The 14,939-nt window shown below is 34.4% G+C and overlaps 1 long non-coding RNA gene across 2 annotated transcripts in view; it reads left to right on the top strand.

Annotated features, from left to right (window-relative positions):
- LOC122200946 overlaps window positions 1–14,939 on the top strand; it is a 106,623-nt gene that overhangs the window by 64,990 nt on the left and 26,694 nt on the right. For both annotated transcript variants that reach the window (XR_006194015.1, XR_006194014.1), the window contains exon 3: window positions 12,578–12,698. This is a non-coding gene — a long non-coding RNA (uncharacterized LOC122200946). The remainder of the gene's footprint in view (window positions 1–12,577; window positions 12,699–14,939) is intronic.

The raw sequence follows: 14,939 nt of genomic DNA, 5'->3' as shown, positions 1-14,939 counted from the left end.
ATAGTTTGAGTCACACAGTATGATTTTTCAGAATGTCTTCTTTCACTTAGTAATATGCATTTAAGGCTTTCCTGAAGTTTCATAGCTTGATAGCTCTTTTTTTTTAGGGCTGAATAATACTTTATTTTCTGGATGTACTGGATATAACATTTGTCCTTTCACTTACTGAAGGATAGCATACTGTAACATTTTAAGTCTTGAAGTTGGTCAGTATTAGTACTCTTTTTTCTTCTTCAGTGTTAACTTTGCTATTCTCTGTCTTTTACTCTAGGTTTTTTACCTCTCCATATAATCTTTAGAATAAATTTGTTGATATTTGCAAAGTAGCCTGCTGGAATTTTGATTGTTAATGCACTGAATCTGTAAATCAAATTGGGAAGAACTGTTGCCTTGACAATATTGAGTCTTCCTGTCTATGGAGAGAGAGTATTTTTTTTTCTTTATCTCTTTGGTATCTTTCATCAGAATTTTGTGGTGTTTTCTAATAAAGAACTGTACATATTTTGTTAAATTTATACCTAAGTATTTCACTTCTAGAATACCAGTATAAATGATATTATGTTTTTAATTTCAGATTGCATTTGATTATTGTTGGTATATAGGAAAGCAATAGGCTTTTGTATATTAAGCTTGTATCCTGAATCCTTGTTAACATCACTTATTATCAGTTCTAGAAGTTTTTTGTTGTTGTTGATCATTTCAGATTTTCTACAGTAGATAGACCTCATGCCATCTCTGAACTAATATAGTTTTATTTCTTCCTGATCTATATACCTATATATTTTTTTCTTGTTTTATTGCATTGGCTAGGACTTCAGGATGATGTTGAAAAGCATTGGTAGAGGAGATATTCTTTCTTTGTTCTTTATCGTAGTGGGAAGGCCTGTAGCTTTTCACTATTGAGTAAGATGTTATCTTCAGTTTTTTTGTAGATATTCTTTGACAAAATTCCTTTCTATTCCTAGTTTATTAGTTTAACATCATAAATGGGTGTTGGATTTTATCAGATGTTTTTTCTGCATCTTTTGATATGATCATGTGATTGTTTTTCTTTTTTAGCCTGTTGATATGATGTTTATTACATTATTTTATTTTTGAATATTGAACTAACCTGGAATTGTTGATAGAAATCCTACCATTCATAGTGTAAACATTTTTTTATACATTGCTGCATTTTATCTTCTAATATTTTGAGGATTTTTGCATCTGTGTTCATGAGAGGTATCAGTGTGTAGTTGTTTGTTTTTAGTGTTAATGTAATGTCTGGTTTTAATATTACAGTATGGGTGGCCTAATAGAATGAGTTAGGAAATATTCCTCTACTTCTGTATTCTGAAACAGATTGTAGAGAATTGGTAGAATTTCTTCTTTAAATGTTTGTAGAATTCACCTTGAACACATTTGGGCCTGATGCTTTCTGTTTTGGAAGGTTGTTAATTGTTGATTCATTTTTTTTTTAAAATAGATATAGGCCTATCATACTGTCTATTCTGGTGTCAGTTTGGTAAATTGTATTTTTTAAGGAATTGTTCTATTTCAATTAGATTATTAAATTTGTGGGCATAGAGTTTTACATGGTATTCCTTTAATATTTCATGAATGTCCATGGAATAGTATTACCCCTGTTTTACCTATGATATTAAAGAATATCAAAGTGTGTTTTATGTCCCAGAATGATGTCTATCTTGGTAAATGTTTCATGTGATCTTGAGGAGAATGTGTATTCTACTTTTGTTGGATGAAGTAGTTCTAAGTTGTCCATTATATCCAATTTTTGTTGTTGAATTCATCTGTGTCTTTAATGGTTTTCTGCCCGCTAAATCTGTCCATTTCTGAGAGTGGGGATTGAAGTGCTCAGCTATAATAGTGGGTTTATCAATTTCTCCTTGCAGTTCTATAAGTTTTGCCTCATGTGTTTTGGCACTCTGTTGTTAGTCATATAGATATTAAACATCACTGTGTCTTCTTGGGGTGCCTGGGTGGCTGAGTCAGTTAAGCGTCTGACTTCAGCTCAGGTCATGATATCGTGATTTGTGAGTTGGAGCCCCGCATTGGGCTCTATGCTGACAGCTCAGAGCCTGGGGCCTGCTTCAGATTCTGTGTCTCCCTCTTTCTCTGCCCCTTCCCTGCTTGCACCCTGTCTCTCAAAAATGAATAAATGTAAAAAAATTATAAAAAAAATCATTGTGTTTTCTTGGTTAATTGACTCCTTTACCCTTGTATAGTAACACTCTATTCCTGATAACTTTCCTTTCTGTATCTGAAATTAATATAGCTACTCCTGCTTTCTTTTAATTAGTGTTATCATGGCTTATCTTTCTCCATCTGCTTACTTTTAGTCCATATGTGTCTTATATTTGAAGTGGGTTTCTTATAGATTACCTATAGCTGGAGCTTGTTTTTTGATCCACTCTGATAATGTCTTTCCATTGGTGCAATTAGATCACTACATTTAGTGTTTATCGATAAAGTTGGAACACTATCTACCATATTTGTTACTGTTTTCTATTTGTTGCTCTTGTTTCTATTTTTGTTTTCTACTCTTTTTCTGCCTTTTCTAGTTTTAATGGAGTATTGTATATAATTCTATTTTCTCTCCTTTCTTACCATATCAGGTTTACTTCGAGGCAGGTGGCAACAGAATCCCTTAACTTTTATTTGTCTGGGAAAAACTTTATATATCCTTCACTTTTAAAAAACGATTTCTTAGGTACAGATTTGTTGCTTGCTGTTTTTTTTCTCTCAGCCCTTGAAATATTTCACTTCACTTCTCGCTTGCATTTTTTCAAAGGAGAAGTTGAATTAATACTTATTTTGCTACTCAGTAGGTTAGAATTTTACCCCCTCTGGCTTCTTTCAAAATTTTTTTTTTCTTTATCTTTGCTTTTTTATAGATTGAAGTGATAAACTTAGGTGCAGTTTTTTGACATGTATCCTGCTTGGTGTTTTCTGAGTTTCCTGGATGAGTGGATTTATAGGTCATTAATTTGGGGAAATTGTTACTTATTATTTTAAATATTTTCTCTTTCTTTTTTTAAATGTTTATTTATTTATTTTGAGGGAAATATATATAGAGAGAGAGAACATGCATGTGAGTTGGGGAGGGGCAGAGAAAGAGGGAGAAAGAGAATCCCAAGCAGGCTCTTTGCTGACAGCACAGAGTGGGATGCTGGGCTCAATCCCACAAACTGTTAGATCATGACCTGAGCCTAAACCAAGACTCAGATGCTTAACCAACTTAGCCACCCAGGTGCCTTGTCCATCCTCCCTCCCTCTTTCCTTTGTTTCTTGCTTGCTTGCTTACTTTCCTCTTACCCTTCTGCAAAAAAAAAAAAAAAAAAAAAAATGCCATCAAAGACATTTTTCATTTGTTATTTTTTTTCTCTAGCATTTGTTTTTGGTTCTTTCATAGATTTTCCATCTCACTGCCTATATTGATCATTTGTTCTTATGCTGTCTACTTTATCCATTAAAGCCCTTATCAAATTAATCATAGGTGTTTTAAATTTCCAGGCTAATTCCAACATTCCTGCTGTATCTGAGTCTGATTCTATTGATTATCTCCTTCAAATCTGTTTTTTTTTTTTTTTTTCCTTTTTGGTATGTCTTGTAAATATACATTTACAAGGAACTGCTGTAAGTAGGCCTTTAGTAATGTGGTGGTAAGGCATGTGGAGAAGAATGAATAGGTCTCAGTCTTTTAGTGAGACTGTGCCCCTGGACTGTGACATGCGTATGATTATCAGTCCTCCCCTACTTCCACACTACGTTGGGCAATATGTCTAGAGTGAGCTGAAGTTTAGTATTTCCCTTCTCCCAGATCAGTTGAGTTCTCATAAAACCCAGACAAATTAGGCTCCTGTTAAATTATTCCTCATGAGGTCAGACCCTGTTAAAAAGAACAGAATGCTCAGGTTTATTTCTAAATGGGTCCTTTTCTTCTCCCCCTACCAGAAGTGCAAGGGGATTTTTCTCCGATACTCACTGTGAAAACCTGGTCAAGATTCAGGAGGTAAACTCACAAATAATGGAGTCCCTAGATAACTGGGTCTCCGTAGAGTTTTTAATTCTCAGAGTTGTCCACAGTAATCTTTACTGTCTGTTCTGCACAGTTACAGCTAGGCGTCACAAAATTTAAAAGTGAACGGAAATGTACTCTTACACATACATATAAACCAAATCCTATATGTGTATCCTATTTCTCTTATTTTCTTTGTCTTCTGCTTAGAGAATTTAGTCTATTTCTGGCTGACTTTTTTTTTTCTGTTCCTTTAACCTCTATTTTTTTCTGTCATCAAATAGTACCTTCTTTTCACTGAGTTTAAATTTCTCAATCGTAGACATTTAGGAACTTATGAATGTACAATAACTGTTACTGCCTAGCAAGAACTTTTTAGGATAATACATAAATAATGATTACTAACAGTGGCATAATAAGGGGAAGAATATCTAATCAATGTATCAGGTAACTTGTCAGTATATATTCTGTGTTAATAACTAAACACCTAATGGCTGTTTAGTAAATGAAGCAGATCACTTGGCATTGTCGACATTGTGATTATCATCAACAAATTTATAAGTTTTTTCTAGTTCTAAGCCAGTGTCTGAATACTATATTAATCCACAAAGTCTATCAGAGCCCTATTCAGTAAGAAAGTCCTTCACTGTACTAATTTTTGTCTTGATGGCTTGAACTCTGGGATAAAGCTATGCAAAAAACACTGGCTAATGCTTTTGAATTCATGCTGTTCTTCTGTAAAATTTATTGAGTTCAGATGCAAAATATGATTTTATAGGGTAGCTATTTGAGATTGATTTGTTGTTCATTATTTCCATGTAATCCAGTATCTTATTAACATTATTACCTAATGTTCAATAAACAAGACATTTACTCATGGATCCTAAAACTTGTGATGCCTTGAAACACACACTTTACTAATTCCAATAATGAGTCTAATGACTAAAATAGCAAACATTTCTATTATTAGCTTCTAAAGTAGAATGATCTTAGCTATATGGAACTTCCCTAAAGTTTCAGGGCACAAGTTATGCTCTCTAGCACTTCTGTGATAGACAAGACAGATATACAGTTTCTTATATAGGTATAAGAAGCACTATAAAATGACATATTCCACACATAATAGGATCCTTTCTCCTACTAAATAACTCATTAGCTCATCATTGCTTTATCAGCTTGTTTCTCTAGGAAAACATGCTGCTTTTGTGTGATGAACACAGACAGTCTGAGGAAAAATATAGCTATTACATTATTATTTGAGTATGAGCTCTACAGTAGGTTCTCATTGTCTAGATGCCTTGTTGCTCTCTACCTAAGATGTACTTAAAAATTTAGTTGTGTCTATTAATCCAGAGACTTAATAAAAATAACTGTGATCTCATAAATTCTAAATTTTGATGACTGCCAGTTCTTCAGATACATTTGTGAGGAGGCAAATATATCAAACAAGTAATTTGTTAAAGTATTTGTTTAAATCATCTGAATAAAATAAGAATCCAACATTTATATAAATGCCGAGATTCTCAGAAAGCTGTTATACCACTTCATATAAACAGTGCCACATTTTGGTAGAGCTTCATTTAAAATCTCTACCAACTTAAAATAGCTGTTTTTTATATTTGTTATATAATAGCATTTTCTGTCTCAGCTAAGAGTAATAATATCAGACACACACACACACACACACACACATTGTGCGTGTGCGTGTGTGTGTGTGTGTGTGTGTGTGTGTGTGCGTGTGTGTTTCATTTATTGTTATTCACTTTCATTATTCAGGATAGTTAATATTCTACAGAGTTGCCACAAACACACAGTTAGTGAATAGGGAATTCTTGCTCCTAGGGAAAATATAGGGTTAGGTTCCTGAGAGACTTGTCACATTTTCATCAACTAGCTTTATTTTATATGCATTTCTGTTTAAAGACACCTTATTTAATATATCTTACATAATGGATTGCATGGTCTTATGCCAGGGGTTTGGAGACCATTTCCATTACATAGGTTGATTTGACAATATCCTCATAAAACAAACCAGTACTTTCAGTGGTGAAAAAACTCAAAATTTGTGCCACTGTGCACATGTGTGTGAATGACCATGAAAACACTGGCAGTACTGATTTGGGAATTATAAATAAATTTTAGTGAGTAGGCAAATTCACAAATACAGAATCAATGAATAATGAAGTTTTTTCATGAATAATAAATTCTTGTTTTAATAATTCCACTACGAATAATTATATTTGTTTTAACTTTAATACCTATTTTTTAACTTCAGTTTATCCTGCTGAACTCCTGAGACTCAAAAATCAATTCATTCCCTCTCCTCTTCAGTGTTTATTCAACTGTGTTCTCCTTAATGAAAACATCTCTTTATACTTTTATCAGTTAGAGTTCAATATGACAAACAGAAGAACCATTGCGGGCTCTTTCAGACTTTGGTTTTTGTATTTGAGGCTGGAAGTTGAAGTCTGCAGAGCAGGCAGTTAGGAAGGAAAGATGGACAAAGAAGGAAAGATGGATAAAAAAGAGAACAAAGAGAAACTGAGACTCGTGTAAAAACTGGAACCCTTATATGTTAACTGGAACCCATTTCAGTTTTCATTGCTTCTGACTATGATGAGATTGTTGTCCTACATGAGAAACTGTTGCCCTTCTTTATGGAGCTAAACACACATCTGGCCCAGGATTCATAGAAGCTGAAGGAAGATCTAGGGGGATGTAAATCATTTGCAGGCTTGCTGCTACTGCTTGCCCATTTCCTCACCATACAGGTTTAGCCAGCAGAAAGCAGCAACACGTGTGAGCTCAAAAGTGCCCCATTACCTTGGTATACCTTCTGCACATAAAGATCAATAAACCTGCTGCTTTATTTCTTCCCTCCAAATCTTTGCAACAATGTGTCTTATGGCCTACTCTTACCAAAAGCCTACAGGTAAGGATATTCCAAGAAAAGTAATCAGCTTTGCTCAATTAACTTTTTGTTAGTTAGTACTCATACATATCTACCTTTTGTCACTGAGTACCTTTTGTCTACCTTTTGTCACTTAGTACCCATATATATCTCTTTAAACACACTAATTTCCAATAAAAACAATCAAGTGATGCTTCTACCTAACATGATATAACTTTTCCACTGACTTTAATCATAGTAGTTGAGGGTATTGAGAGGCCTCCTGGGGAATCACCTATCTTCTAGATATATTATTATGAGTCCTCATTGTGTAGTAGCAACCCACTATTTCCTTGATTGTCAGAGTCATTTACTCAATCAGAACTGTAACCCCTTGCTTTATCTGATTCATTGACACAAGGAGCCAAAAGTGGTTAGGTTGCCATCTCAAATTCTAGTTCAGTAGAATCATTATTTTGTCATTGATATAATCATTCCTACTTTCAGATTTAAGACTTCTCCACCATTAGAACCTAAAGTTATAGGGAATAGAAACTCTTACCTCCCCTCCACTCTCTTCTCCTCCCCTGCCCTTTTCTTTTCCTTTATCCTTTCCTTCCTTTCCTTTCCTTCCTTTCCTTTCCTTTCCTTTCCTTTCCTTTCCTTTCCTTTCCTTTCCTTTCCTTTCCTTATGTTTTGTTTCATTTCGTTTCGTTTCATTTTCTTTCCTTTTTTTTTCCTTCCCTAATGGATCACTTGTGGTAATAGTGAAAGGAGGTACTTTTCATTTTTACCCTTTGATTCACAGATCCATAAATCTTGGCTATGGGAGAAACATATATGTATTACTGATTTAGAGTAAGTATCACATCCTGGAGATAAATGTCCCACATCTGCAAGGTTATACAACTGAGATATAACCATAAGTAAGAGTTCATAAGGAAATTATTCTGTTTTATCAAGCCAGGTGTTTGTAGATGATAAGGAAAATATACATTCATTGAATTTATGGAACTGGGCTCATTTGCAAACTTCATTGGTTGATCAAAAATGATGTTGTATATAACATCAACCTGGTTAGTTTGGTATTCTGTAAGTCCATGGATAGTGACTTTGGTGGAAGCATTGCAGACAGTGAAGAAAAATCTATGTCTAGAGTAAATGTCTGCTCTAGTGAGAACAGATTGTTGCTTCTTCCACCAGTTGACCTGACTGCTAATCCTAGGGGATGGTGCCATAATAGGGGCTAAGTGTTGGGTTCTGCTGTAGGCATATTGGTACTCACCAGTGGCTGTAACCAGCTCTCCTCTGGTGAGTGGAAATCCTATATTCTCTTCCCACTATAACATCTACTGCTGCCATGGTCAATTTGTTCATCAGCCAGTTAGGCAATTTTAAGGAGTGCCTGGGAGCAGGATGACTGACTTTCAGAATAATGGTCACCTATTTTCCTCCATAACACCTACAACTATCTGACATACCATACTTATTTGTCTATTGGTATTTATTGGCTCTTTCCCACATTAGAACGTATACTCCATGGAAGGCAGAGGTTATTGACTATTTTGTTCACTGTATTCCCACACATAAAAAAGTATGTGAATCATAGTATATTAACTAAAAAATAATTTAAAATTAAACAACATTTAACTTTATAAATAACTTATGTATGACTGCTATTTTTATTTGTGATTTATTAACAACAACAGCAACAACAACAACAACAAAAAAACACCTGAGTGTCACAGACATGTTACTTACCAGTAGTCATTGATTTATTTTGTCATGGAACTTGGATTCACACCCTGTTTGCCTGATTTACAAACAGTACTTTTAACCAGGATGATATATTACCTCTTGTTTTGAAATACTGGATTTTTTTTCACAAAGTAGAACAGTGTCAGAGGGAGTTTTCTATTTTGAAATTTTAATGTCATATGGGAGAAGTCCTGCAGGAAGTCAAAACTGTGACCACTTTCAGTATCATGTGCTTTATGAAAAATGCAAATACTCTGGATTCATCTGTGGAGTTTTCTAGGGTCTGACAGTATTAAATAGACAATTTTTTAAAAAAATATTTATTTTTAAGAGAGAGAGAGAGCGAGCATGGGAAGGGCAGAGAGAAATGGAAACACAGAATCTGAAGCAGGAACCAGGCTCTGAGCTGTCAGCACAGAGCCTGACGCTGGGATCGAACTCAAGAACTGCAAGATCATGACCTGAGCCAAAGTCAGATGCTGAACTGACTGAGCCACCCAAGTGGCCCTAAATAGACAAATTTTGAATTTCAAGACCTGCTAAGGCTGTTAGACAGTAGTAAACACCTCAGAGCATCATTTAGGGCTCCTAGAGAGTTATTGTACAGTAAGGGCAAGAAACCACACCTACGCAAGTATTTTATAAAAAATTGCAACCCAGCTCGGTATGATTGAATTAAGATGGGATAGTCCCTCTTTGGAGAAAGATACTATAATATATAGTCTTTGTATATTTCATTAACAGTGTCCTTTATTCAATTAGAAATCTACTGGAATATTAAGAAAATATAGCCAAGAGGAGAAAATCAGATAATAGACATAGGGATGATCAGGTTATTAGTGTCCTCACATATAAACTCTAAGTTAACTGTGATTAACATGTCTAAGAAAATAGAAGGCAAGAATAATTTTGCCAGAGGACAGTAAATTATGAAAATAATCAATGGGAAATTCTGTTTCTAACCAGTACAATAACTGAAATTAGGAAATCAATGTATGGTATTAACTAAATTGGACAGACAAGAAGAGAGGATTTATGGACTAGAAGATAGATTATTAGAAAATATTCAGGCTGAATTGCCTAGATAAAAGCAGGGCAAATGCAGAAGGGAAGAGATGAAAAGGAAATGAGGGCAAAAACAACATCAAAGAGTTAATGGCTCAGAATTTCCTTTTTAATGACAAAAGCACATCAATTTATATATTCAGAAAGCATTAAGGAACCATATCAGGATAAATGCGTGGAAAAGCACATCTACACATATTGTGGAAAAGTGATAAAAAACAAATGAAAAGGAAAAATATCACAGTCAGAGAAGAAAAGACAACTTTCAAAGGAGCAACAATAACATGGACAGCACATCTCTCAGCAGAAACCGTTGGACCCAAAGGAGGAATAAAGCTAGATGCCTCCTGATAAATACTTTATAAAGCTACAGTAACTAACAATATGTAAACATGTAATAGTGAGTAAGTATACCAAGGAAACAGACTAGTTATAAAAGAAAGACCCATACACATATAATATCTTGAATTATGACAAAGGTATTCCTGTGCACTTGGGGAGAATAATCCTTCCAATAAATCACAGTCAGATATCCATATGGAAATTTGAAAGAATAAAAAAATTCCAGAATAATTTCACATCAAAATGTGAAGCATGAAGCTAATAAAGCTTCTAGAGTAAAATGTGAGAGAATATCCTTATGAATTAGGATAGTAAAAAAAATTTCTTTTAAAGACAGAAAATATAGAAAGTTGGCAGATTGTACTATATTAATAACTTGGTTTATCAAACGACACTGCTATGAGTGAAAAGCAAGTCTCTGAGTTAGAGAAGATGATTGCAATATATGTACCCCCGAAAAGGAGCTTACATTCATAATTTAAGTCTAGAAGAAAAAAATAGACAAAAAAATTAATAAATCCTTCACACACACACACACATACACATGCAAACGTACACGAAAGGATATCTATATCTACTATCTTTTTGTGCCTTTGTTAGAGAAGTGCAAGTTAAAATTATGATGAAATACCATTGTCCACGCAAAAAGTGGCTGCTTTCTGTGAATGTTGTCCCTCCCAGAACCTACCCCAAATTCATATGATGAAACCCTAACCTTCAAATGTGATCTTAATAGGTAGGGACTTTGGGAGGTGACATGATCTTGGGAATGGAGATCTCATTAAATGGGATTTATACACTTATAAAAGATACCCCATGAATCTCTCTAGCCAGTTCTACTAGGTAGAGACACTATGAGAAGAGTGCTGTCGGTGAAGTAGGAAAAGGGCCCTCACCATATCATCCTGGTGCCTGATCTCAGTCTGCCCAGTCTCTAGAATTGTGAGCAGCAACATTTTGTTGTTTTTAGGTTACCTAGTCTGTGGTATTTTGTTCTAGTAGCCCAAATGGAGTAAGACAATAGCTAAAATGAAAAACAAACAAACAAACAAAATTATTGCCTAAGATATAGAGAAACTGATTCTATTATACACTGTTTTAGGAAAGTTAGATTGGTATAATTACATTAGAAAATAGTTGTCACCATCAACCAAAGGTGAATGAGCTGATATCCTATTACCTAGCAATTCAACGTACAGCATATACCTAACAGAAATGCACATATAGAAATGTTGGTAGTAGCGTTATTCATTATAGTCCTAAAGTTAATATAACCAAAATATCTATCAATGTTAGGATAACAGAAAGGTTCATTCAGTGAATTACCTTTCAACACTGACAATGAACATTGTGTTCTGCACATCACAGCATAGATAGAACTCCCAAACATGATTATAAGTGTAAGAAGCCAGATATAAGAGAGTGAGTTTCCTATATCCTATTTATATACATTTCAAAAAATTAATTGGCACAAGAAACCTATGGTTACTGAGCTCAGGATAGTAGTTACTTTTGATGAAGCATAGTGAGTAATAACAGGTACGAGGGGAGCTTCTGGTAATATTCTATCCTACCAAGTACCGGTTTCATCACTGTTAATTTTGTAAAAAAAAATCACATTACTTTTTTGCACTTATTATTTTTGCATTTATTATTTTTGCATAAATTTTACACATTAAATACATTGACATAAAATTTCCCTTTTTTATATTTAAAAATTTTAACTAAAAATAAAAATGCCATCCTACGCCATAAAAAACTCTGATACTTGGCTTAGAGAGGTATTTTTTTTTAAGATTATTTATTTTGAGAGAGTGAGAACAAGTGCAGGGGATGGGCAGAGAGAGAGGGAGAGAGAGAGTTCCAAGCAGGCTCTGCACTGTCAGTACGGAGCCCCTACGTGGAGCTTCATCTCATGAAATGTGAGATCATGACCTGAGCTGAAATCAAGAGTTGGATGCCTAACTGACTGAGCCACCCTGGTGCCCTGAGAGGTATTTTTTAATTATATATTAATGAGCATTGTTGACAATAGACCATAGCAACAATTTGGGAAAGCAAAGTCTATTTCAATGATTACCGTGAAATAAATTTATTAAAGTTAATTTTGCCTGGAACCTTAAAATATTTTAAGAATAAAATTACTCTTTATTTTTATTAAAATTAAAAAAAAAAGGTGAACTGCTGTTACTTGTAATGCAATGGCTAGGAAAGTTCTTACAGATAGACTCTAAGGGCAAATATAAATTAAAAATAAGAAGCTTGATTCTCCTTGCTGGAAATAAGGGAAGAGATGTCTCCCTTTTCTTTCTCCCTTTTCTTAGAGTACTTACTTAAGATAACTTGTAACTTCTTTTCCTGTGTCCTGGAAATGTATGTAGTTTCTTTTAAAAGCTAAATAAGACTTATTGTGTCTGTGTTGCAACTCAGGAATGCCTTTCTCAAGAGCCTGGGAACCATCTCATTGAAATGTAATCATTTCATTTCATTTCATTTCATTTCAGAGACAGCACCCCCTATTACCAGTTTCCATGGGAGGACGGAAGCCTAACTTCAGCAAGCCACCTGGCTCTAAGACTGCCTCCTGTCATAAATATGTGAGAAGTTTATTTTTACTTTTTTTAGGTAAGCGAATTAAACATAGGTGACTACCTCAGTGAATTTAGGATGAGCTCTGTGTGACAGTGTTGTCAAGTTCTCTTATTATCTTGAGAACATATATGCAATGAGTTCTATCTGGTTACATGGATAAAAGTGTCAGATTTGTCTCTGTCTTGGCAATCTCTTAGATTGCCTGTGATGCACATCACATTCTGGTTTAATTCTAATTCAGTAACAAAATTGGTTTCTTTTATGCCTTTGTGGAGAAGTTTTCTGAGTTGGTAGAAGATTTTGTTTTTAATTATATTTTTCCACCAGTGCACATATATGATATAACTGCATATAGATGTGAATATACATCCAAATATATTAGAAAAAAACATATGTATAAGAGTTGTTATACTCCAGCCGTTTTTTTAGCAGCCTGTATATCATACCCATTGTAATATCTTCTTTTCTACTCTATTCATTAAATATTATTTTAAAATTTTTATATTTATGAAATACTTTATTTAAATAAGGAATGAAAACAATTTTGAGTGCAAGAGGGTTCTTTATGAGAAAAATGTCCATACTGAAATTTTATTTGTTAATTTTAATTATGGAATATATGGCTTCAGAGTCATCATTGATGAAGGATTCATTATATAGGGAACAGAAATTTGTCACATAACAAATGAGAGAAAAGAGGTAGAGTATATTTTAAATAATTTTTAAAACAATAAAAAAGGTTAATTCAAGAAAATTAAAGTTAATGTTGACATCTGAGAGGACAAAATGAGCCAAGTTGGTTTTAGGAGATACTAATGGTATGTGTTTTACTATTAAATCTATTCATGGCAAGTGACTTGGAGACCCAGACATTCCTGGACATCTTCTCAACATATTCATCTCTGATTACTAAAGAAGTGGAGAATAACTATGATTAATGATAATAAGTCCACTAAGCCTTCTGTCACTGTGCTACAGTAATACAGTTTTTGGCCAAAGCGCATTGTGGAGAAGATAGATAGCTAAAATAGTTTGTGAACAGTGCTAATGACCACAGTACTATTACTAAACTTCATCTTCCTACAGAAGAAAATACAGCTGAGCCAAAAATTGTTGGACCTCTGATGGTTGGACCTTGAGAGTACAGAAGCCATTGAATGAAGCAGTTTTAAAAGCAGTCTTATTTTCACATATTAAAGTGTACCACCTAAATCTCATGTTAAATTTGAAACTCTCATTAAATTCAAAATGTTAGCCTCCCTCTTTCTCCACAACCCCACCTCCATGAACCCCGGCCAGTGCTCTCATACCTCATTGCTTTCTCTCTGAGTGCAGTAGGAAAGTGAACACATGATCTATTTCACTCAAGTCTTACAAGCTCCAGGACCTTACCCTCATCTATTGATTTTAGCTCCTCCAAGATTGAGCAGTGTGGAGAGATTTCAGCATCAAGATAAGGATCCATTAATTTAGCCTTTTTAAATTTGTATTTCTCTCTTGGTTGAGTCATATACTTTTTTTTTCAAATGCTGGCTCTTTTAAGGAGTATATAGATGATTCTTTCAAAGACAATTAATGGAGATTCCTCTGGACTTTTTAACCACTTTCTAACACAGCCATTGTATTCTCCAACTGACCTTTGTCATATTCCTTTAGTTTTGATACAGTGGTGATCTCCCTCCTCCTGCTAATATCACCTTATCCAGAAGATAGTTTTGTTGAGCAACCCAAATTCAGTAGCCTTTCACGGAGCTGGAGTATGGAAATTTAACCCTTTGCCTACTACCTCAGAATGCAAATGGTCTTTTTTCTAATTTCCTTTCCACTTAGGGATATTCAAGTCAGCCTCTGCCTTCAGACTTTATCAGCCAGGTGCCAATCTCTATGATTCTCCCTCAAATATCAGAGGGTTCTTGTTAATTCTCCCAAGAATATCTCTGAGTCCTCTATTCCAATACCTGTGTGGCCTATACATCTCTGTCATTCATTGAGCATTCAGGTAGACAGTGAGATATTTCTCCTCTTATAAACCATCAAAATCTCTATTACCACTTCTTTTGACTACCCTTTCAGTTGGCTTGAATTATAGGAGATGCAGTCTTCTTCTATCTTCATAATTAAGAGAGAGTAAAAAAACATTAGACTGGTTATGGGTTTCGAAATTCTTTTTAAAGAAGCTCCTCCCCTGTTGAATAACCAGTCTTCTCTCATATAGGCTATTGAGGCTGATGATCACTGGACCAGTTAGCTACCTTTTAGTGAGACCTTTGAGTA

This window comes from Panthera leo, chromosome A1 (assembly GCF_018350215.1).
Source record: "Panthera leo isolate Ple1 chromosome A1, P.leo_Ple1_pat1.1, whole genome shotgun sequence".
NCBI lineage: Eukaryota > Metazoa > Chordata > Mammalia > Carnivora > Felidae > Panthera > Panthera leo.
The sequence above is the reverse complement of the archived record's forward strand: the minus strand, read 5'-3'. Positions and strand labels throughout refer to the sequence as shown.